The 25875-nt window shown below is 40.6% G+C and overlaps 1 protein-coding gene across 1 annotated transcript in view; it reads right to left on the bottom strand.

The window, feature by feature from the left end:
• The window catches only part of cacng7.S (calcium channel, voltage-dependent, gamma subunit 7 S homeolog), a 57002-nt gene extending 39747 nt beyond the window's left edge, over positions 1-17255 (bottom strand). The window contains exon 1 of the mRNA XM_018228259.2: positions 16509-17255. The gene's annotated coding sequence lies outside the window, so the exon portion shown is untranslated. The remainder of the gene's footprint in view (positions 1-16508) is intronic.
• Positions 17256-25875: the final 8620 nt, after the last annotated feature.

Genomic DNA, 25875 nt, shown 5'->3' with positions numbered 1-25875 from the left:
AATAAATAGAGGGACAAAAAAATTGCCGCAAGATTTTTGACCACGACCATTTTTTTTGGTCACACCCCCTAATTACCATGTTCATTTTACAAAGTTTGGCAGGTTAGGAAAGTTTGAACATAGTTCTGTGGGGTTTTTTTTTCCAGTTATTACAGTTTTGCTAATGAAGGTGAATTGCCCTTTAACCTGTGAGTCTAACATCTGCCAAGAGACCTGTTATCTTATATTGTTACAATTACTTATTTGCTTATCTTAAATTGTTACAAAAGTATCTTATCTGCTGCTGTGGCTGTTTTGGACTCTCTGCCAAAAGCCAATTAAGTTAGAAACATTGTATCTTTTTTTTTTTTTGCTGTTTTTTGCAGAGAAAATCGGGACATTCCAGTACAAACCATGCACCAGCTCGGGGTGTCAGGTAAGTAGATTCAATCACTTGGGGGTGCCTAACTCTTGGCACCCCAAGTAAAAACAAATTTCCTTTATTTTATGTTGAACCTTATTTCTTCTGTATTATTTAGCAGTATGTGCATTATATAGTCTCATTTGCACCTGTATATAGATTGCTGCCTCTTTCAACACATACTGTAGCTGTATACAGGAACCTGTTCCCTGGCTGGAAGTTTGGGATGGCCAGACCCCATGGGGCAAATTTACTAAAGGGCGAAGTGACTAAACGCGGGCGTCATTTTGGTACTTCGCTAAAGGTCGCTGGCGTAACTTCGCTAGCGAAGGAGATAGACTCTAGCAGTACTTCGCTCCCTAATGCCTGGCGAATTTTCGTTCTGGCGAATGGACGTAACTACGCAAATTCACTAAGATGCGGATTTTACTGAACGTTACCTCTTGCGCCAGACTTGCCTTCGCCACCTCAGACCAGGCGAGAGTAGATCGGAGTTCCAAAAAAAATAGTTGAAAATTTTTCTAAGTCCCAAAAAAGGCTGGCATCTTTTCCTTTTTCAGGGTGATAGGCTGAAAAAGAGCGTAAATTTTTATTGGGGTAACCGGCTTCCCCCCTACATTTCCTAACATATGGCACATAAACTATTCACTGGGCTCATGTGTAGGGCAATATAACACCTCTATTTAATTTTATTAAGGTTTCCATGACCTTGTGTAGTGTAATGTATTTGCTGCAACATAAACGTCCATTCAACTTTAACCACCTTATGCAAATTAGCCAACGCTAGCGCAACTTTGCTTCACTTGCCGCAGTAACGCTAGCGCAAGCTCACCAGCGTTCGGCTCCCTGGACGCAACTTCGGATTTTAGTGAAGTTGCGTGAAGCGTTTTCCTGGCGAATCTAAGCCTGGCGAAGTGTTGTGATGTGAGCGAAGCCGTCGCTGGCGAATTTTCAGAGGTTAGTGAATCTGTGTTTACCGGTGAGCAGTTCTGCTTCTGTTCAGCTTTTATTTCGAGATTTCCTTTTTGCTTCTACATTCAGCACTTGTGCCTAATTAAAATACAGTATCACATTTCTACTTCTGTATAAAAAGTATAAAAGGCGATGAAACCGTATAAAGCGCCATTAATCGTTCTCTCCACGGGCTGTTAAAGCAATATTTCAATATTTCTCCATGGATCAGCTCTGATTATATATAATTTACCATTCCATAAACTGCCGGTATTGGCTGTTGTATCTTACGTAGGGCGCAGCATAATTCACTTCTATACAGATGTTAAAGTAAACAACCTAATGAAGACGATTTACTGTACTGACGGATATTTCTTTTTTATTTCTTTTCATAGATCACATCTACTTTAAGAAACGTTTATTTTCCATTACAAAAGACAATCCGGAAAGCTACTGAGATACAGTTGTAAGAATTTCTAGTAAAACTTTACAGCAGTGCAGCGAAGCACAGTGTGAACCTGACTGATTTTCTACTTTAGACATTTGATTCTACAGTCAAAACGGGGTTCATCCTTCCTATATATTAAATCCCCACTGAAGAACTGAATGTGTTTTGGCTTTCGTTACATTATTCAGTTAAAATCAGTGGGATTTACTGAATTCATATAACCAATGTGGATGTTTCTGTAATATTAATATACATGTATGGGACCTGTTATCCAGAATGCTCGGGACCTGGGGTCTTCCGGATAATGAATCTTTCCGTAATTTGGATCTTCATACCTTAAGTCTACTAGAAAATCATGTAAACATTAAATAAACCCAATAGGCTGGTTTTGCCTCCAATAAGGATTAATTATATCTTAGTTGGGATCAAGTACAAGCTACTGTTTTATTATTACACAGAAAAAGGAAATCATTCTTTAAAATTTGGATTATTTAATTATAATGGAGTCTATGGGAGACAGCCTTTCCATAATTCAGAGCATTCTGGATAACGGGTTTCCGGATAACGTATCCCATACCTGTACTGGCATCAGCACTGCCGCTCTACTCCTCATCACATATTGTAAGGGCTGTATTTATTATATATAAGCACCCAAGGTCCCTTGCCTAGGGCAACAGTTTTAGGGGGCAGCCCTCTGTGCCTATATAATAAAAAAAAATTCAAGAAAAAAACCTCCCCATCTACCGCTGGAACTTGCTTTCTAAATCTGGAGGTAGAGCTGTACGGTAACACAAGTACTTATAGTAACGCGGCATTGGTGAAAGTGACTTCATTTTTTATTATTTATTGTTTTTGAGTTAATTAGCTGTTTATTCGGAAGTTCTACCTGTTTGTGAGTTCAGCTGTCTGGTTGCTAGGGTCCAAACTACCCTAGCAACCATGCATTGATCTGAATAAGAGACTGGAATATGAATAGGAGAGGCCTGATTAGAAAGATGAGTAATAAAAAGTAGAGATAAGAAGAAATGTGTAGCCTTAGAGAGCATTTGTTTTTTTGATGGGGTAGGTGACCCTCAATTGTAAGTTGGAAAAGTCAAAAGGAAAAGGCAAATAGATCAAAAACTATAAAAAACAAATAAATTCCAATTATAAAGTTGCTTAGAATCAGCCATTCTATAACATACTAAAAGTTAATGTAAAGCTGAACCACCCCTTTAAAGGGGTGGTTCACCTTTCAGTTAATTTTTAGTATGTAATAGAATGGACAAAGCTAAGCAACTTTTCAATTGGTCTTCATTATTTATTTATTTTAGTTTTTGAATTATATGCCTTCTTTTTCTGACCCCATCTAAAAAACAAATGCTCTGTAAGGCTACACATTTATTCTTATCTCTACTTTTTATTACTCATCTTTCTAATCAGGCCTCTCCTATTCATATTCCAGTCTCTTATTCAGATCAATGCATGGTTGCTAGGGTAGTTTCGACCCTAGCAACCAGACAGCTGAAATCACAAACCGGAGAACTGCTGAATCGAAAGCTAAATAATTCAAAAACCACAAATAATAAAAAACGAAAACCAATTGCAAATTGTCTCAGAATATCACTCTCTACGTCATACTAACAGTTAATTTCAAGGCAAACAACCCCTTTAACCCTACAGAACGTAGAATCTACGTTCTGTGGAAAAGTATCTTGAAATGCCGCAGAACGTAGATTCTAGCTTTAAACGCTGCTCGCTCCTTCCCCGCTCGATCAGAAGCCCCTAGGCAACAAGCGGAGCGGGTGAGAAAGGGGCCCCCATGGGGCGCAACAGACACAAGTGTCTGTGCGCTGCTGCTGCTACACTTACTTCCGAATTCCTCCAGCGACGCCCACACCCAACGGATCTAGCGACTCCCTCCTGCTTCTCCACTCCTCCTGCAGCTACAAACCCCAGGTTAGTGTAACACACACACAAAATACACTTACATACACTTTTTACACTAATACATGCTTAGATCTATACTTACACACACTCTCATACATTTTTGGGGGATCAGGGGGGTCACACACACTTGGGGGGGTCACACACACTCACACACACATGCATACACACATACGCTGTTATGTGGCTTTTTTTTTTTTTATTATTGCATTGTTGTGTTTTTGGCTGAAATTTTTTTGTATTGCTTTTGCGTATAGCGTATTCTCTAACCGTACTGTGCAATACCTTTTGTATGTTATTTCGGTGATTATTTTGAAATTTTGGGAATTTTGGTGTATTGTTAGCCATTTTATTGCATTTTCAGCTCTTTATAAGTGTTGCTTGCTTTATTCTGTCCGTAAAACCCATTTTGCCAAGCTAAAACATTCAAACTGTAATTCTGATGTCTGATTATACTAGTCTGGAAAAAAAAGCATAGATTTTTGTGGTTTTATTGGATTTTAGTAATTTATTTGAATTTCGCACTTTTCAGTATTATTTTGTTATGCCTTGTACATTTTATCCACTATATATCCAATTGGGCGTCTCTGTGCACCACATAGTTTGATAAATCTATGAAGTGTGTAGACCCCTGTCGTTCATATTTAGGATGTTTTATGCTGATACATTACGAAATGTGGGGCATATAATGGGGTAAAATTCAAGCTTTGAGAAGATTTTCAGAAATTTGCTAAAAACCGTTACATTCAGCATTGCTTTACAGTTTGCAGTAGCAACACATATTTACCCATATTGGATTCATTGAATGTGTACTTTCTGAAAATATATGGTTTTCTAGGGTCTCTGTACTGTTAGGGGGTCTTATGTCATATAATACACATACCGGGTGTTTATATTGCAGCAGCCAGCGCGTCAGCCGTGAAAATTTATTTACACTCTTGTCATTTGGGGGTCTCTGTGCGCCACATAGTTTGGTATATCTATGCATATTGGGCATCAAAGTGTTCAGTAGACCACTGTTGTTCATATTTAGGATATTTTATGCTGATACGCTGCGAAATCTGGGGCATATAATGGGGTAAAATTCAAGCTTTGTGACGATTTTCATAAATGTGATAAAAACCGTTACGTTCAGCATTGCTTTACAGTTTGGCAGTTTGCAGTAGAAACACATATTTACCCATATTGGATTCGCCAGAATGTGTACTTTTTGAAAATATATGGTTTACTAGGGTCTCCATGCTTTTAGGAGGTCTTATGGTGCATAATACACATACCAGGAGCTCATACGTTAAAATTCATATGCACTATTTGGACTTGGGGTTCTCTGTGCGCCACCTATATTGGTAAATCTATGCATATTGGGCATCAAACTGTTTAGTAGACCCCCGTGTTCATATTTAGGATGCTTTAAGCTGGTAATGCTTTTTCTTGGTACTTAATGATACATGGGCAATATGATGCTGGAAAGTTGAAGCTTTGAGGCAATTTTTAGATATTTCACCAAAACTGACAATTTTGAGAAAGCTTTGCTTCTCTGTAGTGTGTAGCAGCAAGGCATGGTTACCCATTTTAGATTCGGTAGTAAATGTGTTGATTTTTCAGTAGCTGAAGTAAAGTCCTGAACAATTTGGATGCGCTTACTTCATATTGGTGTCTCTAAATGCCAGATACTTTGGTAAACCTCTGCACAATGGGCATCAAACTGTTCAGTGGACCCCTGGCAATCATATTTCAGGTGCTTTTTCTTGGTACCTAATACAGTGTGGGTAGTGATGGGCGAATTTATTCGCCAGGCGCGAATTCGCGGCGAATTTGCGCGATTCGCCGCCAGCGAATAAATTCGCGAAACGCCCGAGAAAATTCGCGGCAAAAATTTGCCGGGGTCAAAAATGTTTTTTCCGAAAAAACAGACGCAGGCACAAAAAACGGGCGCTGGCGTCAAAAACGGGTGCCGGCGTAGAAAAACGGGCGCCGGCGTCAAAAACGAGACGCCGGCGCGATTTCCATGAATTTTTCGCCGTTTCGCGAAATTCGCGAATTTTTCGGCGAAGCGAAACTGCGCAAATTCGCCCATCACTAAGTGTGGGATATGCGGAGCAGCAAAATAAAACCTTTGAAGTGATGTTTGGTAGTTGGGAGTAGAGAGACATATTTACCCATTTTGGAATCAGCAGAATGTGTACTTTTCAAAAATATATGGTTTTCTGGGGTAAACCTATTGTTTCAGGATTTTTCGCCTTGGATTCTAAAGTATGCTGTTTTCTGACTTAGTGCGGTATATTCGGTAATATACTGCAGGGAGTTTTTGCTGTACAGAAGTCCTAAATCTCCCTAAAACTATACATATCTGGTATTGGCACATTCGAGAGACATAAGGCTTGACAAATCAGTTGGATTTTCATGCGTAAAATGAAATCTTTTTCGGGTATAAATTCATATACTATGAAAAATAGATTTAGAAAGCTTAGTTTCTCCCGAAAAAAACAATGTATAGTTTTCCTAGGTAAACTATAGGTTTCCCCTTCAGAAAATGCCCCTAAAGTGAGAGAGCACAAAATGCTTAAAAAATGGCTGGCATTTCGCGTAACCAAAATGTGAAATTCTGCTGGCACTTAAAACATGAAAAAACAACTGCAACACAGTGAAATCACATCCTATCCTTCATTTTCCATTTTAAGTTTGCCAAATTTTAAATGAATCAAATTCAAAATTAGCTTGGCATTTGAAAATATGACTCCCGCTCTCTTCTAGATGAACTTATTATAGAATCTCAAATTTGAATTTGTAATTTTCACTGCATTAATAATATGCTTTAAAATTGAAATTCGAATGTTAATAAAACTGCTCCAAGTGTCCAAAGAGTCCAAGACTGCAGTAAAAGCGAATGGACCCCCGCAGGCCCAGACCTGCTCCCCCTGTTGCCCCATAAAGACGTGTTGTTGCGCCATGGTGGGCGGCGGCCTTCGTGCATGCGTGAGGAGTGTCTATTGCACACGCAATCTGCACGTCTTATATGTATGTGCGATGGACCCGGGAGTTTGGAGGTCTGGAGGTGGCCCCCGGGGACTGCCTGAAGGGCCCTACATTTTGCAGCCCCGTGGTCCCCCAAGGCTCCAGTCCGACCCTGGTGCCAAGTAAGAATAAGTTGATTCCGTTTTGAATCCCAAATGAACTGTGTGCAAGAGAAATGCCTACGCCACACTCACATAGTGCCCATAATGGCACCAGTGCAATTTAAACAAATTCTACAAAGAACAAATATTTTGCACTAGTAATGTATTTATTGGACATCAAATTCTGGAGGGAAAAAACCCTGCATTTTACTGATATAAAATGCCAATTGTAATGATTTTAGAAGCATAATTGCTATATGGCACTGTTCAAAACATTTGCTAAATTTTCAAGAGCAAAACTGCTCGTTCTGAGCCCAATGCAACTTTTGAAGTCTTAGGGGCAAATTTACTAAAGGGCGAAGTGGCTAACGCTGGTCAAAATTCACCACATGATGTAATTTCAGTACTTTGGCGATTGACTAACTGGTGCAGGCGAAACTTCACTAGGGAAAGAGACTGACGCTGGCGCTCATTCGCACTCAATCAACAGGCGAAGTTGCACTCTGGCGAAGGGACGTAACTGCGCAAATTCACTAAGATGCGGATTTTAATGAACGTTACCTCTTGTGCCAGACTTGCCTTCGCCCCCCCTCAGACCAGGCAAAGTGCAATAGAGTAGATAGGACTTCTTCAAAATTAACTGAAAATTTTTCTAAGTCCCAAAAAACGCTAGCTTCTTTTCCTTTTTTCAGGGTGATAGGCTGCAAAAGAGGGTAAACTTTTTTTGGGGTAACCGGCTTCCCCCCCTACATTTCCTAACATATGGCACATAAACTATACACTGGGACCATATGTAGGGCAATATAACATCTCTATTTTATTTTATTAAAGGGTATGTAAAGGCAAAAAAATTAAATCCTATTTTTACTTTCTTTAATGGAAAAGAAGCCTATCTCCAATATACTTTAATTAAAAAATGTGTACCACTTTTATAAGAAACCTGACTGTATGCAGTGAAATTCTCCCTTCATTTACTGCTGTGGATAGGAATTGTCAGACGGTCCCTAACTGCTGAGCAGGGAAACAATCATATTTATGAACAGCAGGGGGAGCCCCCGCCTTACTTCCCAGCCATGCAGAACTCAAGCAGCTTTGTTTATGATGATCCCTAAGCAGCCCAGACCACACTGAGCATGTGCACAGTCTTAGTCTTGCAAAGATGTTTAACAACGTTACAAGACGATGACCCCCTTTAGCCAACTTTGAAAGCATAAATTATTTGTTTGATTAGGCTTGTGGTGCAGTAAGTTCATGTTTATATTTAGTATACAAAATACAGCATTTCTAGCCTTATTCTATTTTAGACTTTACATGCCCTTTAAGCTTCCCTGGGCTTGTGTAATGTAATGTATTTGCTGCAACATATACGTTCATTCAAGTTTAACTTCCCACCATATGCAAATTAGCCAACGCTAGCGCAACCTTGCTTTGCTGGCCGCAGAAATGCTAGCGCAACTTCGCTCTGCTTGCCGAATTAACACTAGCGCGACTTTGCCAACGTTCAGCGCCCTGGAGGCTACTTTGCATGTTAATGAATTAGCGTTGTCTGAGCGAATTTTCGCCTGGCGAAGTGTTGCGCTGCCTGCAAAGCTGTCACTGGCAAATTTTCACCACTTAGTAAATTTGCCCCCACAAGTGGCCATAGACGCACCAATAATATCGTACGAAACAAATTTTCATACGATATTCAGTGTGTGTATGGTGGGAAATGAGATGACCGATTTCGGCAGTAGACTTGGATATCGGTCGGCTCGTTGATCAGGAAAATGCCCGAAAAATTTTAATTGAAACCACCCGAACCTTAGACATTGTTAGTGCTGAATTATAAGATACAGGTAGAATCATATTGTTTCTATTGATTCAGCTTTAAACTTGTTTATTGAAACAAATAATCTTTCTTGGAAAGACTGTAATTGTAAAGTCTATGGTCACCTTTACAGTCTCAAATGAGGCAGATCCGCTCGTATTATTTCAGGAACATAATTTCAGAACAAACATTATGGACTTGTGAATGTGCATCACCTTGATATTTTGGGCAGGGATATGTCACACATCCCAATGTGCAGGGCTCCAAGGTGAAATGTTTCTTTAATGAACTGATACAGCATGTTATTACTGTCTCGATTGCTCCTTCTGGCTCTAACACCTCATTATTATCTCAATATTTTCTATAGGGGGACCAAAATACTGCAATCTATTGAACGGTTGATCAAGAGTCCCTCAACAAATCCTCTTTGGTTTAAGATAATCTGCACTCGTTCATGACCAGGGGATGGTATTTTCTTGTAGGTCAGCGGTTAATGCAGAATTCATTTCAACTGCATCACAGTTTCCGGGAATTAGATTGAGGTTATACCTTTTCATTCAGTTTCATCTGTGACCTTCTCTAGTTAGGATTTGGGATAATTACAGTGGAGTAAGTGTTGCTACAACCAAGGCACTTTCAAACGCTTATTGTTTAGGTCTACATTAATGTACATAAACCTTATTCACTGATTTATTTTCAGTGCCGACAATCTTTAGGGATTAAAGTGCATTTCAAATAGCATATTATTCTTCTATTTTCAAACTTCCCTGAAACCTCAGTATAGTACAAGCAGTGGCTCTTTTCCATAACCAGTTCTTACAAACACGGAAAAAAAAATATAGAAACGTTTTATTATTAACTTCGGTTATTTAGCACAACTAATTATATTAAGGTCTGTATAAGTACTTTTTTTTCAAGCATAGTAAGTCCTACCCTGTACAGAATAAAAAAAAATTTGCCTAGGGTACGGGGAGATTAATAGACTTGTCCAAGTACTGAGACAGGTGTACTACACAAGTACTCAGATAGACCCCCTGTGGCAAAGTGGTGATTAAACCTCTGAGTATTATTGTAGAGCTAAGATGTGGTTTCTCTTTGCCAGGACTATGCTGTGACCAGAACACAAGAAGTACAGAAAAAAGCCTGACAACATGAACCCAACAATGGGTTGGCAAAAAGCATATTAGTCCACAGGCGTAAGTGGAAAACCTCTTAGATCTACGCTCAGTCTTTGCTTACTATATATCCATTCTTCTTCAGCCAACTCTTTCTCCTAAAGACCTTTCACCTGTCACGGTTGGCACCCTAAATCCAGAAACAATGCTAAGCACCCTGTTCACGGCTCTTGCTTCTGCCTAAAACAGCCGCATTTCACATCGGGAGGGAGCCCTTGGCTAATCGGATGCCATCAGGTCTTAGAGAGGTTCTGGACGAGCAAAGGGGCACGACGGTAAAGCAAAGTCTTTTGAGCAGAAGGTCACAGTACAAAGAGTAAACAGAAGGCATAGTCAAATCAGGCCAGGTCGGGGCAGGCAGGGTACAAGCGGAGTCAGACAGGCAAGGGTCAAACCAGGAGATCAATCAGAAGGGATACGGATACAGAAGAGTCGGTTACCAAGCAGGGGTCAGGATACAGAAGTCAGAATCATCAAAACAGGCAGGGGTCACAACAGGTATCAGATATCAGACAGGATACAGCACAGAAGCACCAAGAACTCACTAATAATGATCCTATTATGGGCAATGAGAAATTACATATTGTCAATTTAAATACCACGCCATTGCGCGCTGGAGTTATTACGCCAGCGTACATGCGCCTATAAATAAGCAGAATGCGCACTGTGCGTGCCCTAAGTTACCAGCAGAGTGGAAGAAGAGGAGTGGTGCGGCGGGCGTCTCCGCCACACCACTAGACCACCAGGGTGAGGTGTCACATCACCAACATGGACCCTCCATCCCAGTGTTCCATGAGGTTCATTAACTGCCAAATTGCCCCATGACAATGTCAATAAAAAAAAAAAAACAGTCAGCAGTTTGTTTTGATCAGTCTACTTCAGGTCAGAAAAGGCATGTAGGGATGTAGATGGCTGTATGGGCAACTGCACTTAAGCAGCCCTATGGATGCACATTCCTCAGATAATTTATTCTCAAATGAAATTGGAAATTTTTTATTCTGCATTTCAGATTTCAGACATAAAGACCTTTTCATATATCTAATTTTTTATCTCCAAACATAGTACTTCAAGATCTCTGCATGCTGCCTCTGACCTTGGCCTACCTTATTTTTCTACAGGTTTATCCTGAGCTTATTTAAAAGAAAAAAATGCATTATAAGGAAAACATGGAGAGTTGAGTAATTCTTAATTGACCACTCTAATATTTTCCCAGTGTCGGTGTGGGTTTGCTCCAGGCATTCTAGTTTCCTCCACGCTCCAAAAACATACAGGAAAGTACTGTAACTCGCCCATAATAAAGTGGTCAATGGTGCTGCCCATGACTATTAGGTATTGTGGCACCCAGTCTATGGGAGTCCCATCCTAACTGTCAGCTGTCTCAAATGCTAGACCCCAGGCACATTGCTGTGCAACCAATGAAGAGAGAACACTGACATTTTTCTGAATCAGGAATCATTTTTATTTTTCCTTCTGCAGCAACTGAACCTCTAGAGTCATTACATTGAGGTAGGAATTATTTGAGATAAATATTAATCTCAATGGGCATGTGCTTTTAAGCCCTGCTGAAGTTAGCAATCATATATACCCCCTACTTCTCTACCCCAAAACCAGAAAACCCAAAGTACTTACTATTTGAGGCAAAATTTCTCACTATGCATTTTCTTCAACTAGATTAAACTGCCCAATTGAATCCCTTGTCTATAGTTAGTGGCAGCAGACTGTAACTGCAAATACTTGGCTTGAGTGTGGGAGTCATTGATGTCTTTGGAGCGGGAAGTATAGTCAATAGGCAATTTTAGTATCTTAGTAATAATGCTAAAGTGGCCAGAAAAGTGTCTCCTTTTGGGGAATCTCTAACACAATGCCCTGTTCTTGTATAAAGCAAATAACTGGGCACTGCTGGTATGGAGAGAAGTGGTAGAGGTTACTTTACAGTCCAACTTTTATTCAGCATTTTGCCTACAACAAGCCCTGAGTCAAGGTGAAACAATGATAGGGTTTTGGAGATATAACCTATACAAAAAAAAAAAATGTTTTAAAAATCTATGGAGAAGGGTTCAGCTCATGCAAATTAAACTTTTTCCAGTGCAGAACGTGCACCCATGGTATGATATCTACATTGGTTTAGAAACATATTGGAACAGAATGGATGGACTGCCATACAGTATTTCTCACTGACATTATAGGGGAAGTGGTTGCTTGAACTCCTGGGATTGTGTGTAATATTTCCAGTTGCAAGGCTGGGTCATTTATTTATGCTTACAACATTTTTTAGAGTACAAGTTTCTGTTTAAAAGTGCAGTGTTTGGGGGTATTTTCTGTATAGTTTTGAATAAAGATGCAGACATTATGGCAAGCAGGTGGAACTCACACATAACATTCAGTGCAACATACATCGCTTATCTGAGGTCAAATAATGTGAAATCCATGGCTGCCTTAATGCAAAGTGCTGTTTATAGAGCAGTTTATTGGAGCAGTGTAATTCCGCTAGCATGGCCATAATTGCACACAAAGCAACATGCTGCTTTTCATGAGTGCCTGCCGGCAATACATTTACTATGGGTAATTCAGCCCTTTATTAAAGGGATGCAGATCAAAGGTATCAGCTCCACAGATCAGAGGTGACCAGTTTGAAGCTTTCAGTGGCTGCTGAAATATAACTCTCAACTGGAGTTATGGGAGTTGTAGTGCACTTGAGGTCATAAGGTTGGGTATCCCTCTAGTTTTGACCTGAAATAGTTTAAATCGAAGTACCAACGGTGGCCCAATGGCTCTGGGGTTTGCGCTTTTGACTTTCAGCAGTGGGGTTTGGGTCCTACTAGGGCATTATCTGCATGGGGTTTGTATGACCTTTCCATATCTCTAGAGGTTTTCTTAGTTGACTCTGGTTTTGTCCAAAACTTTAAAAATATACAGGCAGGTAAACTGACTTTAAGGGGCAAATTTATCAAGGGTCGAATTTCGAGTTCATGGGAGTTATATAAAACTCCCATAAACTCCCATGAACTCGAAATTCGACCAATCAAAATTTATTAAAAAAAATAGATTTTTTTGAAAGTCGAGTGAATAGGATCCACAAACTGGAATCAAATTCGATATGAATTTTCAAAACTTAAATGTCAAGAAGGCTGCAAACAACTCCAAATTGATCCCAGGATGTCTTCCATAGGCTAAAACAGCTATTCGGAAGGTTTAAGGTGGCGAATAGTTGAATTTTAGTTCTTAAAGGGCCAGTGTATGATACATCTCGAAATTAGAATCTTTAAAAAATCTCTAATTTTAATAACTCTAGTCCTAGTCGAATCTGACCGTTTTGGCCATAAAAAAACCTAAAAATTCTAATTTTCACTTCGACAAAATAATGTAAGCTTCATTGAGTCAGGGGCTAATGTCCATAATGTCTTTAAAGAGCTGCATAAACGTGTCAGTACGATATGAAAGATGATATAATCTAGTCAGGCCAACCAAAATGAGGTCATGATCCACACTTGGCTTTCCTAAATGACAGGTTTATCATTTCACAAAGCTATACAGTCACTGGTAAGCCCATGTCCATCGCAGAGACCAGAGCAGTAAAGGCTGATCTGCTGCAGAATGGGACAGAGTCTGTCCTACTTACTTGATAAGAGCAAGCACTTCATGAACCAAGGAAGCAAATCGTCTTCTTATTTCTCTGCATCAGCTGTTCTTTATTTCATGTGCCCAAAGGACGGTGTGTTTTCAGCCTTGCCACCAGTATAAGAGGGGGGCATAAATCAGCTGAGAATGGCACAAGGCATAGACCAGCATTATTGTTCACTAGAATTGAATAATGATGGGACAATTCATTATTAATGATCTGTACGCCATGCAGGGCCATGCATCACTGCACCATTGTCCTATGCAACCCTTGGAGGCATCATACAGAAAGAGGAGTCAGAGGAAAGACTTCTGATGTTCTTCTTACACATCATCAATATATCCTGGTTCTGTCTAATACCCAACAGCACAAACTCAGCCCATGTCAGAACATATAGTACCTTGAAACCAACATCCTTGACTCCAAATTTAATCAGCTTTTTTCCCCCTGATTCCTTTGCTGCAGTTCCTCTCCTTGTACCTATGTAGGAACCCGTATGGTTAATTCCCCTACAGTCTGGACCACATGGTAGAAATTTCCTGCCTGTGCAACTACAGGGTCTCCTAGAGTCTTGGGAGGGGCTGGAGCCCTTGTCCATGTGCAGCATGTCTGGCAGATACTACAAGGTGTCGCTGCTGTACCACCTTGGATATATAGGAGAGCCATGTGCTCACAGCCATTCCTGCTTTCACTTTCACTGTGAGAGGGTAGACAGAGACTACTGCAAAGATGTAGAGGCAGGAGCCCCTGGATGACTGGGATGTGGCAGCCTCGAGCCTGGGAGCTAGACCAGGAGGGTCTAAAGCTCCTAAATACAAAACCTGGACTTTGTGTGCTTGCACTATGGACAGTGCTGGGAGCTATAGTTCAGCTGCAGAGGATAAAGCAAGTTATGTGCTTGGCTAGGAGAGCTTTGAGGCCTTTGAGGATCACGTGGATGCCTGTTCCCGCTCTATGTGAGCCTGACAGTAGTGATGGGTGAATCGCAGTGAAGTCAATGGACGTAAGAATTATTTTGACGTACGTCAACTTCGACACCTGTGAATTTTTTATACGCACGCCTATTTTATCCAAATGCATTAAAGTCACTTGGCCTCTGAATAATTTTGACCAGCGACAATTTTTATGTGCATGACTATTCTGACGCGTGCCCAATTTTTTTTGACGCAGTGGATTTTTCACGGGTTTATTCGCCACAACCAAAACTTGGAAATTCGCCAAGAATTCGTGCCTGGTGAATTTATTCGCCCATCACTACCTGCCAGCTCTGTGTAAGCCCCCGGTGAGTCTGCCTGTGGGAGGGTAGAGAAAAGGAAAGAATCCAGCGTGTCTCCTGTTGTGATACAGGCTTTGTGTGTGCCTGCCTTGTGGGAGCAAATAACTTGTCCAGTGGGAAAGGTGTTTGGGCAGGTAACGCCACCTGGGACCAATTGTGCTCTTTGGGGAAAAGGCACTGAGACTCTTTGTCAGCCAAAGGAGTAGTGCAGGACTTTGCCTGGCAGGGAGGTGCCAGGATGGGACTGTCAAGGTTCACCAGGGCAGTGGTCATGCTATGTGAATGCATATGATTAAACTGAATGTTTACTTTGCCTTTAATTTTGAATAAAGTTGATATCGTTATACAGCACTGTATGTGTATTACTGTTTTCCTAATGGGACCACCCGCAGGTGTATTCCCAGATCCCATTAGGTTTGAGGCACTGCCAAGAGAAGAACTTCCCAGTACCCTTTCACCTTGCAAAGGGGGCTCAGGACCTGCATTGGTAATTGGTAAGATGGTACAACCTTGGCCCCAGGGGGGTCGCCAATATATATATATATATATATATATATATATATATATATTTATTTATTTATTGCCAAGAGGGTGTTGCACCTACTTCTCCCCCCAAATAACAAGCTCTTTAGTCTCCACTCATTTGCCCCTTATTGGTATTCTCATCTTAAAACAGCGGCTCTCATTTTCCTGGGGTGATTTATCCTCAGCCAAATTTCTGGCCAAATAATACAGCTGCCATATAAATTCCCTGTTAGTTCCCACACTTTTTTATATGTGCTCCTCCCCTAAAAAAACATTCATTGGCAAAGCCGAACTGTATATGCCACCCCCCATATACACAAACCATCATCACAATAATCAACACTAAAATGTGAAGTGAAACACTCAAGTGTTCCTCTGTAATTAGCATTTTTCTATACCCCAGGGTTGCCACCAAGTCATGAATACCGTCTCAAAACACACCTACTAAAGCCCTATTCCAAATATATTAATATTGAAGAATGGGTGTTTAATGTTAATGGTAATATATATATATAGATAGATAGATAGATAGATAGATAGATAGATAGATAGATAGATAGATAGATAGATAGATATGTATACATATGTATATGTATAAATCTTAAGGGTCTTGGTCTATAGAATTCCACAGTCCAACTGCCACAACTTTCTCTGTGCAGGAGGCAGACTAATTTGTCATAGGATTTTGCAGCATGCAGTAAGAGACATGTATAAATGGGATTGCATTTATAGGCAACACACAGACAGACTACTATGTCCAGTGAGGTCTGCACATGAGCAACTTTCTTTATGTTGACTTTGCTGGGTTAAATATATCAAATTAGTCAAATATAAATAAACATGGGACCTATGAAGAGATGTAAAACAGATATTAAACAGAGGCAAACATTGGCTGCTAGAGTTTAATTACATGTTACGCATAGATCCATCCCCCAATAAATCACTGTTGGGTTACCCGGCATTTACACTACTCTACACGCCACCCCATACTGTGCTTTGGTACAAGAGGCATGCTTTCATCGCTGCAACCACACATTCCCATGTCTTGGTGGAATAAACACACATTATGCAGGGGATGCGGTGCAGTATTATGCAGACTCAAAATGCAAAAACTAGGAGAATAAAATCAGAAAGGAAAAAGATGAAGCATTATGCGCTGCCGTGCTTTTACTGGATGCGCTCCAGCACCCGCAGAGTTAAACAGCTGAACACGACAAGGTGCAATATTATTATTATATAGGACATCGTCAAATCAGAATGCTTACCTTCTGCCGTGGGCTTGCGATCTGATTCTGCAGCCTTGGCTAAGAGTCCGCATGCTTCAAGGAATTCATTTTCTTCTAGAAATTAATTTTTTGAAAAATTATTTAAAAAAATAAGCTTCTATGTCTCCTTTTTTTTTTTCTGCAGACAGATATTTCCAGATGAGTTTTCCTTCCGACAAGGAGCTGCCCGCAGGAGAGAAAAGTCTGTTTTATCTGCAGTCTCGTTCCCGGGTTAGAATAAATCTATATTAGATCTGAGTGGTACTCCCATCACAAATACATGTGCTCCTATTACTGTAGGTATAGATCTGTATCCAGGATGGTGGGGAGGGGGGAGGGGACGGGGGTCTGGATAATGCTGCTTGCTAGAGTCCTGGTCCTGTAAAGTCATTGGTGCCAGAATTGGACTGAAGGAAACCTGTCTCTGGCAAGGGGAGGGAACTCCTCATTTTGTAGGCAATCAAAATACAAGAAGAAGAAGAAGAAGAAGAAGGGGAGGTGGTCAAAAATATATCATCTATAGAATTTCTGGGTAAATATCAATATCAGTTTTTCAGCAATTGAAAATAAAACCCCTAAATCTTCTATTTCAGAGAGTTTCTTTACCAATTAAAAATGATAAATGCAGACCGCAGTGGTGGGAAAATCAGCCACGGCCATGAAAAGCTCAGTTGGGCTCCTATTCTTAGTCTATCCTGAGATTCCCATTGTCTTTCCTCTACATAGCTTTTCAGGAGAACACTCTCTCCTCTGAATGGCCAAGAATTCACAATTCTCCTCTCCCCCCACCTCCCTCTTTTTTCTTTATCAGTATGATGTCAGAGGGAGCTCTCTTAAAGAGACAGATGCATTCTTTATTCCTTCAAACATTCAGTGCATCGACATTAGGGTTTTCTTGGCTGCTACCTGCTACCCATGACAACAGCAGTGTAGAGCAGTAAACTGATTGGGGATTTCCCTCGCTGAAGGATCAGAAATACACATTTTGATGCTCTGGGTGATTTCCAGAATATTTTTTTTTAGCGTGATTTCCAGAATATTTTTTAGAGTGTACTGTATGTATGTAGGGATAAATGTAATTATAAAGTACAACTAGGATAAACAGCGCTGTTCAATTGTATATTATAGAAAAGCACACACAAGTATTATAATAAATATAAGTATAGGTGTGGGACCTGTTATCCAGAAAGCTTGGGACTTGGGATTTTCCAGATAATGAATCTTTCCATAATTTGGATCTTCATACCTTAAACCTACTAGAAAATCATGTAAATATTAAATAAACCCAGTGGACTGGTTCTGCTTCCAATAAGGATTAATTATGTCTTAGCCGAGATCAAGTATAAAGTACTGTTTTATTATTACAGAGAAAAACGAAATCATTTTTAGAATGGAGTCTATGGGACACAGCCTTTCTGAAATTCTGAACTTTCTGGATAACGCGTTTCTGGATAACGGATCCCATACCTGGATAAGTACAATTATACAAAGGATTAATTGCCATGTGATAAGAGACACAGTAGGAGGGAGGTTCCTGCCCTGTAGAGCTTGCAATCTAATTGGAATAAAAAAATATGTTAACCAACACCCCTTGCCAGTCAAAGGTATTACAATAACTAATCGACATTCCGCTATTAGTCATTCCTATTAATGTACTGGCTAACCCACCCTTTTTCTAAAGCAGTTCAGAAAAATAATTACATTTTTTTTATTTTTTTTATTTAATAAAATTAAATACACATTTAAATACACAATTGCTTTCATGCGCAATATGATAAAGACAAATGAAGAACACGCCGTTCCCTTTTGCGGGTCTCATCTAAATTTCTTATCTTATGTTATTTTGTCTATATTTTACTCCTTTTAAAGTTTTACAAAACTAGTTTCTGCCCCTCCCACTTTTGATGATGTCACTTCCGGTTTGCAGCAACATCACTTCCTGTTTGATGGTGGTCGGCGGGTTGCGGATAAGGCAGTTGTGGGTCCGGTAGCGGATCAAATTAGGTAAATATGCGGGTTGCGCTCGGGTCGCAGGCTGCGGGTTCGGGTTGGGTCCAGGTCTTATAAATTGGTTCTGCACAGGACTCTACAATGGATGCCTGATTGGGGTTGATCAGATATTTATAGGTAAGGTTGCAAAATCCCTTCCCAGGCCATGGACGTGATCCTCTTCCAATCAGTATTGAACCAATTATTGACCCTGAGTCCAAACAGTTGGATCAGCATTCTTGGCCTCCTACTTGGTTAGTAGAATTAAAGGAATATGCTGTAAAACATGCATGCTATGAGGATAGAAGCCCTTTGAGTTTGCTCTAGCTGGCTTCCTATATATGGAGACAAGGTAAAATGTCTGAAGAGTTATTCTTCCCGCTCTGTTTTTACTTTTCTCCTACAGAAAAGGAAATGGATATCACTTCATAGTTGTGAAATGCATTTCTTGAAAATAGTCTTGAACTATGAGTGCACAAAATGCGTAAGGTTGCCTTTTTTCCTAATAAATGATTTTCACTACTGCCTGATTGAAATTTTTGATGGTTCTTGCATTTAAGTTGTCTATTGTTGAACTTTTTTTACCCCGATGAAAAACCGAGTTAGCTGACTAGCTCCCCCCAGGCCATAAATAGCAACTCCATCATTGAGGCATAGGCTACACAGAGGAACCCTGGCAATGATGGGTGTATATAGGAAGTATATGAATTTTCTGGACATTTATTTTAGGTGCACATGGATTTTATAAATTGTATTTGTCTTATTTGGTATGTTTGTGCACAGAAACATTCTAATATGCATAGTGGTTGGACCAGGATTGCTTTCCATTGGTTTCACTGATTATGAATATTAATGAATGATGAAGTATCAGCGACTATGTGCAGAACACACAGGCATTAGGGATCCCAGTAGTTGTCATTGACTAGGCATAAGGGAATTTGCTCATTCCCTGGTCTCCTGTTATGATTATAAACTTGACAAGCCACCATACCCCATCAAGATAAACCCCATATGGTTGTCCTAATGATTTACCTCTGGCCATTTTTCATTGGCTGGCACCTCCTTGCATTGTAGCATGTCTTGGGATAATTATCTTCTGACCAAATAACTAAAGTAAAGTGCTCCCTCTGTCAGGGTTAGACTGGTGCATTGGGGGCCCACTAGGACTGCCTCCTAACAATCACCAGGGGCCCCCTATTGATCTCCGAACTCCCTCCCCCGAAACGCAAACGTAGGATAGACACGCAGCGTGCATGCTCACACACACAAGACGTCGCGTGATTGTGCAAACACGCATAAGATGTGCCGCTCGCATTTGCCTGATCCATCCAGACGCAGCCGGGCCAGCAGATCAGGGACCAGGTCTGGGCCGGCAAGAGGCCATGAGGGCCGGGGCCCATCGGGTTTTCTCCCTGTATCCCACCGGCCCAGTCCGACCCTGCCCTTTGTTCACTGTGGTATTGGACACTGAGATTTTGTTCATCTGGAATTGTTTACAGTTGAGGGGTGTAAAATTATATTTCCATGTGCCATTGCACACTGCTTACTAAATGGTGGGTAACTGCCCAGTTTTTAGGGTTTTTTGCACCTGTCACAGTAGCAAATGAGGCTCTATATGATGCATTTAGAATCCACAACTACTCAGAATAAGGTTCCTTTGAGAGCACTTGTGCATATGGCAGCCTAGGCTGTGTACAAAGAAATTTCCAAAACCAAGAAAGGACGGCACTCCGGAATAAAGCAGGTTTATTGCAGAATCCAGTGGACAACAATCGCCTACAAAGAAATGTCTAGAAAGAAACAACAGGCTGATTGAACCCAAGACGCAAAGTACCTAGTGTATCTTGATGCTTGAAGCTCTGTAATAATGCACTGTAATACATTGGTTCATATGTGCACCAAATAGATAAAGGCCTTATTGTGTGCCTTGAAAGGCAATAGCTCCAATTTATACAAAAGTATTTGCACATAAAATTATCTTAATCTGCTCATTTGAAATGGAGGCATCAGGTCGACAAGCATCATAATATAAAATATACGTCATCTTTCTGGTAGGGTTTTTGAAGGCAACCCATGACCGCAACCCTCTGCAGTTAATGAACTGTTTGCTAGACCTCTGCTTATCTTTTCATTATATTCTGTGTTTACTTATTATCCTTGTTGGCCCTTCATTGTCAAGCTTAGTTTCAGATTATGCAGGGCTGAAAACAGCACCAGATGTTGCCATTCTTAGTCAATATTGCAGATTTACTTATAAGTTTTTGGACAGAAAGGCTAAAAGGAGCATAAGCCTAAGAACATTGCAAAGTACTGCAGGGAAGAGCTCATTTCTCTCTTGGGATAATCTTTAGTAGAGAAAGGAGACTCTCACAATTCACTTACTCGGCTATGCAAAATTATACAGCTCTCTGCTTCAGGGACGTTCCCCTGCTTTGCATTCAGGGATCTGATCTACAATTTCATTTTCTTGGTTATGTCTCAGGCTTCTTTCTGAAAGCTGGAAGTACACACTATGCTATTGTATGCCTGAACAGGGTTCTTATTAATTCTATGTCCATTTTCACTAAAAATATAAAATATAAGGATTTTTTTTCTCGCCATGGGATTCTTGCTAGTTTTTAGTTAACTCATTTAGCACTCACAAATTATTTTTTTCTGCTATTATCATAGGAAGACAGGGTCTCAGACTGAAGGCCAACAAGGGTGAGAACAGTGGCGTAACTAGATGGTACTGGGTCCTACAGCAAACTCAATATTAATATTGATAAGTTGGCCTATTCTACCAAGATATGTTAATGCTCATTAATTAGGGCCTCACTGGGTACCCTACACTCTTGCCCCCCCCCCTGCAACCGCAGGGTCTGCTTCCTCTGTAGTTAGGCCCTGGGTGAGAATTTGATACAATAGCCATTTGTCCCTCTAGTTTAGATAAACCTGAAGCATGACATTAGGGTGAGATTTGAGGTCAGTATCTATTTTCTCTCCTAGATTTGCTTTAAATTATAACAGAATGACTCTTGAGCCAATATTTTCCTATTTCAGTATATATTTTGTGAGTTAAGGGGAGCTCTGACCAAACATTTGACTTTCAAGGGGGGCTTGGCCACTCTTGGACCTTCACCTGAAAAGTGAAAAATGTTGCAGCGAGTACATACTGTATGTGTATGAACGTGAGGGGAGAATTCGAGGGTGGCAGAAAGAAGGTCTGAGTGCCGGATCCCTTTGAAGGGGCACCTGGTGTATTGTAGTTACGCCCCTACTGTCCTGCAACATTTTGTCCTCCACTGCCAATAGTGAAATGTGTGCATTGGACATTTGGCAATAATTACTTTCTTAGGAGGTGTTTTGGGAGGACCGGTATATTTTTATGCACAGTACCATTGATCCCCACTAGTGGCTCATGAGCAACATGTTGCTCACCAACCCCTTGACTGTTGCTTCCGGTGGTCTCAAAGCAGGTGCTTATTTTGGAATTCCAGGCTTGGAGGCAAGTTTTGGTTGCATAAAAAACATGTGTACTGCCAAACAGAACCTCTCGGGCTGCAGGTCCACATAGGGGCTACCGAATAGCCAATCACAGCCCTTATTTGGCATCCCCAGAAACTTTTTTTCATGCTTGTGTTGCTCCCCAACTCTGTTTTACAATTGAATGTGGCTCACGGAAAAAAATGTTTGAGGACCCCTGCCCAGTACAGTCCTGGAAGATGTGATGCTGAGACCCTGACTTAATTTGAGGGAATTCATAGAATGAGATTCAGTTATTTTGAGGATCTATACCAACACAAGCTATTTAAGATGTGTAGGGAACAGACAAAATGAAATACCCAATTGGAACATATCAGTGCAAAGACCCTGAGAAAATAGTAGTTGGTAATAGTAATAGAGTCGGACTGGGCCAACGGGACACAAGTAAAATATTGTAAAAAAGAAAGACACTTCAGAGTTTATGGAACTCCAAGATAACCTCTAATATCCTCATATTTTGCAACAGGGCAAAAATTATTTATTATAATTAGTGATCGGCGAATAAATCACTTCACTTATTATAATACACAAGTTTCAGAGTCATGTGAGACAAATGACATCACTAAGCACTGATTATAACCGATGACATCACTAAGCAATGTTTATAAGGATATCAATTACAGGATTTTAGGGCTTTTGTGTATTTTACAGTTATACAACCCCCCCCCCCCCCACTGGCCAGTGCTCTGGGGGTCACAAGTGAAATGAATTCACAGCTTATCACTTAATAGCTTGCAAATACAGAAATGATGCTGCTAAAGGTACATTTATAAAAAAAAACTATAAAATGAAAGTGATTAGATCTGAAGTGTTAACATTTGTAGCACTGAACACTTCAGATAACAGTTCTATTCACAAATGTGAATAGTGAAGTCAGATGATTCATAATAACCTTCTCGGCTTGGAGTATTTAATTATAATAATAGATACCTCTCTGCCTCTACCTTAATCACCACCTTCTGTGAGAATCCCTTATAACATATCAGCTTGTGACATTTCTCACTTTTTAATACTAAGCAATGGCAATATAAATTGTGGTTCATTTTCAGAAGTTTTTTCTTTTTCATTGGGATTTTGTAGAAGACGTCCTAATAACTCTCTCTGGTTAGTTATTTCTAGTTATCCTGCCAGAGAATCAGTCACAATAAGGGCCACGGCACATGCAGTTTTCTGGATAAGTAATAAGGATGAGGCTGTGGGATCACAAGTCACAGCAGTTAAAATCCTGCATTTTAGGAATTATATGACCTGTATAAAACAACATGCCTGGTGTATTTATATTGTCATGTATCTCCTCAGTGACTTCTAATATCCTTATAATTTACAATAGGAGGTGATACTCAGAGTTCCCTGTATAACTAAGCCTGCAGCCTTGTGCCTTTATATGGTCACAGAACCTCTCAATGACCTCTAATATCCTAATCATTTACAGTAGGGGGTACATTATCCCTTATAATACATGAGTGATACTCAGAGTTCCCTGTATAACTCAGCCTGCAGCCTTGTGCCTTTATATGGTCACAGAACAACCCGTCAGTGACTCCTAATATCCTTATCATTTACAGTAGGGGGTACATTATCCCTTATAATACATGAGTGATACTCAGAGTTCCCTGTATAACTCAGCCTGCAGCCTTGTGCCTTTATATGGTCACAGAACAACCCCTCAGTGACTTCTAATATCCTTATCATTTACAGAAGGGGGTACTTTATCCCTTATAATACATGAGTGATACTCAGAGTTCCCTGTATAACTCAGCCTGCAGCCTTGTGCCTTTATTTGGTCACAGAACCCCTCAATGACTTCTAATATCCTAATCATTTACAGTAGGGGGTACATTATCCCTTATAATACATGAGTGATACTCAGAGTTCCCTGTATAACTCAGCCTGCAGCCTTGTGCCTTTATATGGTCACAGAACCCCTCAGTAGGGATGTCGCGGACTGTTCGCCCGCGAACTAATTTGCGCGAACATCGGCCATTCGCGTCCGCCGAATGTTCGCAAACGTCGCGCGACGTTCGCCAATTTGGGTTCGCCTTAGCTGGCGCTTATTTTTGCCCTCTCACCCCAGACCAGCAGATACATGGCAGCCAATCAGGAAGCTCTCCCTCCTGGACCACCCCCACACCCCCTGGACCACTCCCCTTCCATATATAAACTGAAGCCCTGCAGCGTTTTTTCATTCTGCCTGTGTGTGCTTGGAAGAGCTAGTGTAGGGAGAGAGCTGTTTAGTGATTTGAGGGACAGTTGATAGTAACTTTGCTGGCTAGTAATCTACTTGATACTGCTCTGTATTGTAGGGATAGAACTCTGCAGGGATTTGAGGGACAGTGAGTTTAGGTTAGTTAGCTTTGCTGACTAGTAATCTACCTTCTACTGCAGTGCTCTGTATGTAGCTGCTGTGGGCACTGCTTCTGATCTCATCTGCTGACTGCTGCCTGTAACCCAATAGTCCTTGTAAGGACTGCTTTTATTTTCTTTTTTGTTTTTTTACTTTGCTACTATAAGAGCCCAGTGCTATTAGTCTAGCTGTGTTGGGGAGTGGGACTGGTGTGCTGCTCCTCCTAGTAGTTCACCACTACCAGCACCAACCAGAGTCAAAATTGTTACAAAGTATCTTATTTGCACCTGTTAGCTGTTCTGAGCTCTCTGCCAAAAGCTAATTAAGTTAGAAACTGTTTTTTTTCTGGCTGTTCAGTGCAGAGAAAAGAGGGACTGGTGTTCTGCTCCTCCTAGTAGTTCACCACCACCAGCACCAACCAGAGTCAAAATTGTTACAAAGTATCTTATTTGCACCTGTTAGCTGTTCTGAGCTCTCTGCCAAAAGCCAATTAAGTTAGAAACTGTTTTTTTTCTGGCTGTTCAGTGCAGAGAAAAGAGGGACTTTCCAGTACAAAAGAGGGACAGGGGGTTGAGTGGTCAAAAGAGGGACAGTTGGGAGGTATGCAAGTGCCACCTAGCTGTGTGAGCTTTTTCACATTCTGTCTAAATAACAATAATAATTCCGTGTCCGTAAACATCACCTGAGTGATGTTTTTACAGCAGCAATAATATATTCCATACCCACTACTGTATACGCTGCCCTTGCAGGCATTGTTTGCCCAGTCTTTAACCAAGTGCCACCTAGCTGTGTGAGCTTTTTCACATTCCGTGTCCAGAAACATCACCTGAGTGACGTAGTGTGATTTCTGCCCTTTACAGCACAAAACGCAGCTCTGTGTCAACAATGTATTTTTCAGATACATTTTTGCCCTTGATCCCCCTCTGGCATGCCACTGTCCAGGTCGTTGCACCCTTTAAACAACTTTAAAATCATTTTTCTGGCCAGAAATGTCTTTTCTAGCTTTTAAAATTCGCCTTCCCATTGAAGTCTATGGGGGTCTACGTTCGTGAACCGTTCGCATTTTTGGACGCAAGTTCGCGAACATTTTTTCCGCCGTTCGCTACATCCCTACCCCTCAGTGACTTCTAATATCCTTCTGAGATCCTTCTATGTTACAGTGAGTTTTCCATTGGTTTCTAACAGAATATAGAGATGCGCCAGTGTTTTAAATCAATCATTGATAATCCAAGAACATGCTGAATACTATGTAAAGAAAACCAAATGGAAAAATTAAAGGGGATGTTGATTAATGAGTAATAGATCATTATATTCTATGTCACACGTTTGCCCAAAATACAGCAAAGCCTAAAATGAATAGGAACCACCTGTAACTGAAAAAAGTCAAAAGTTGAATATTAATTCATGTCTGTGTTTGACGGTCACATTGGAAAATTAAATTTTACCTTCCCTGTAGCCATGATATTAAACACACGAGGGAGAGAGAACGAGAGAGAGAACGAGAGAGAG

This window comes from Xenopus laevis, chromosome 7S (genome assembly GCF_017654675.1).
Source record: "Xenopus laevis strain J_2021 chromosome 7S, Xenopus_laevis_v10.1, whole genome shotgun sequence".
Lineage (NCBI taxonomy): Eukaryota > Metazoa > Chordata > Amphibia > Anura > Pipidae > Xenopus > Xenopus laevis.
This window is presented reverse-complemented; position numbering and strand designations above follow the sequence as displayed.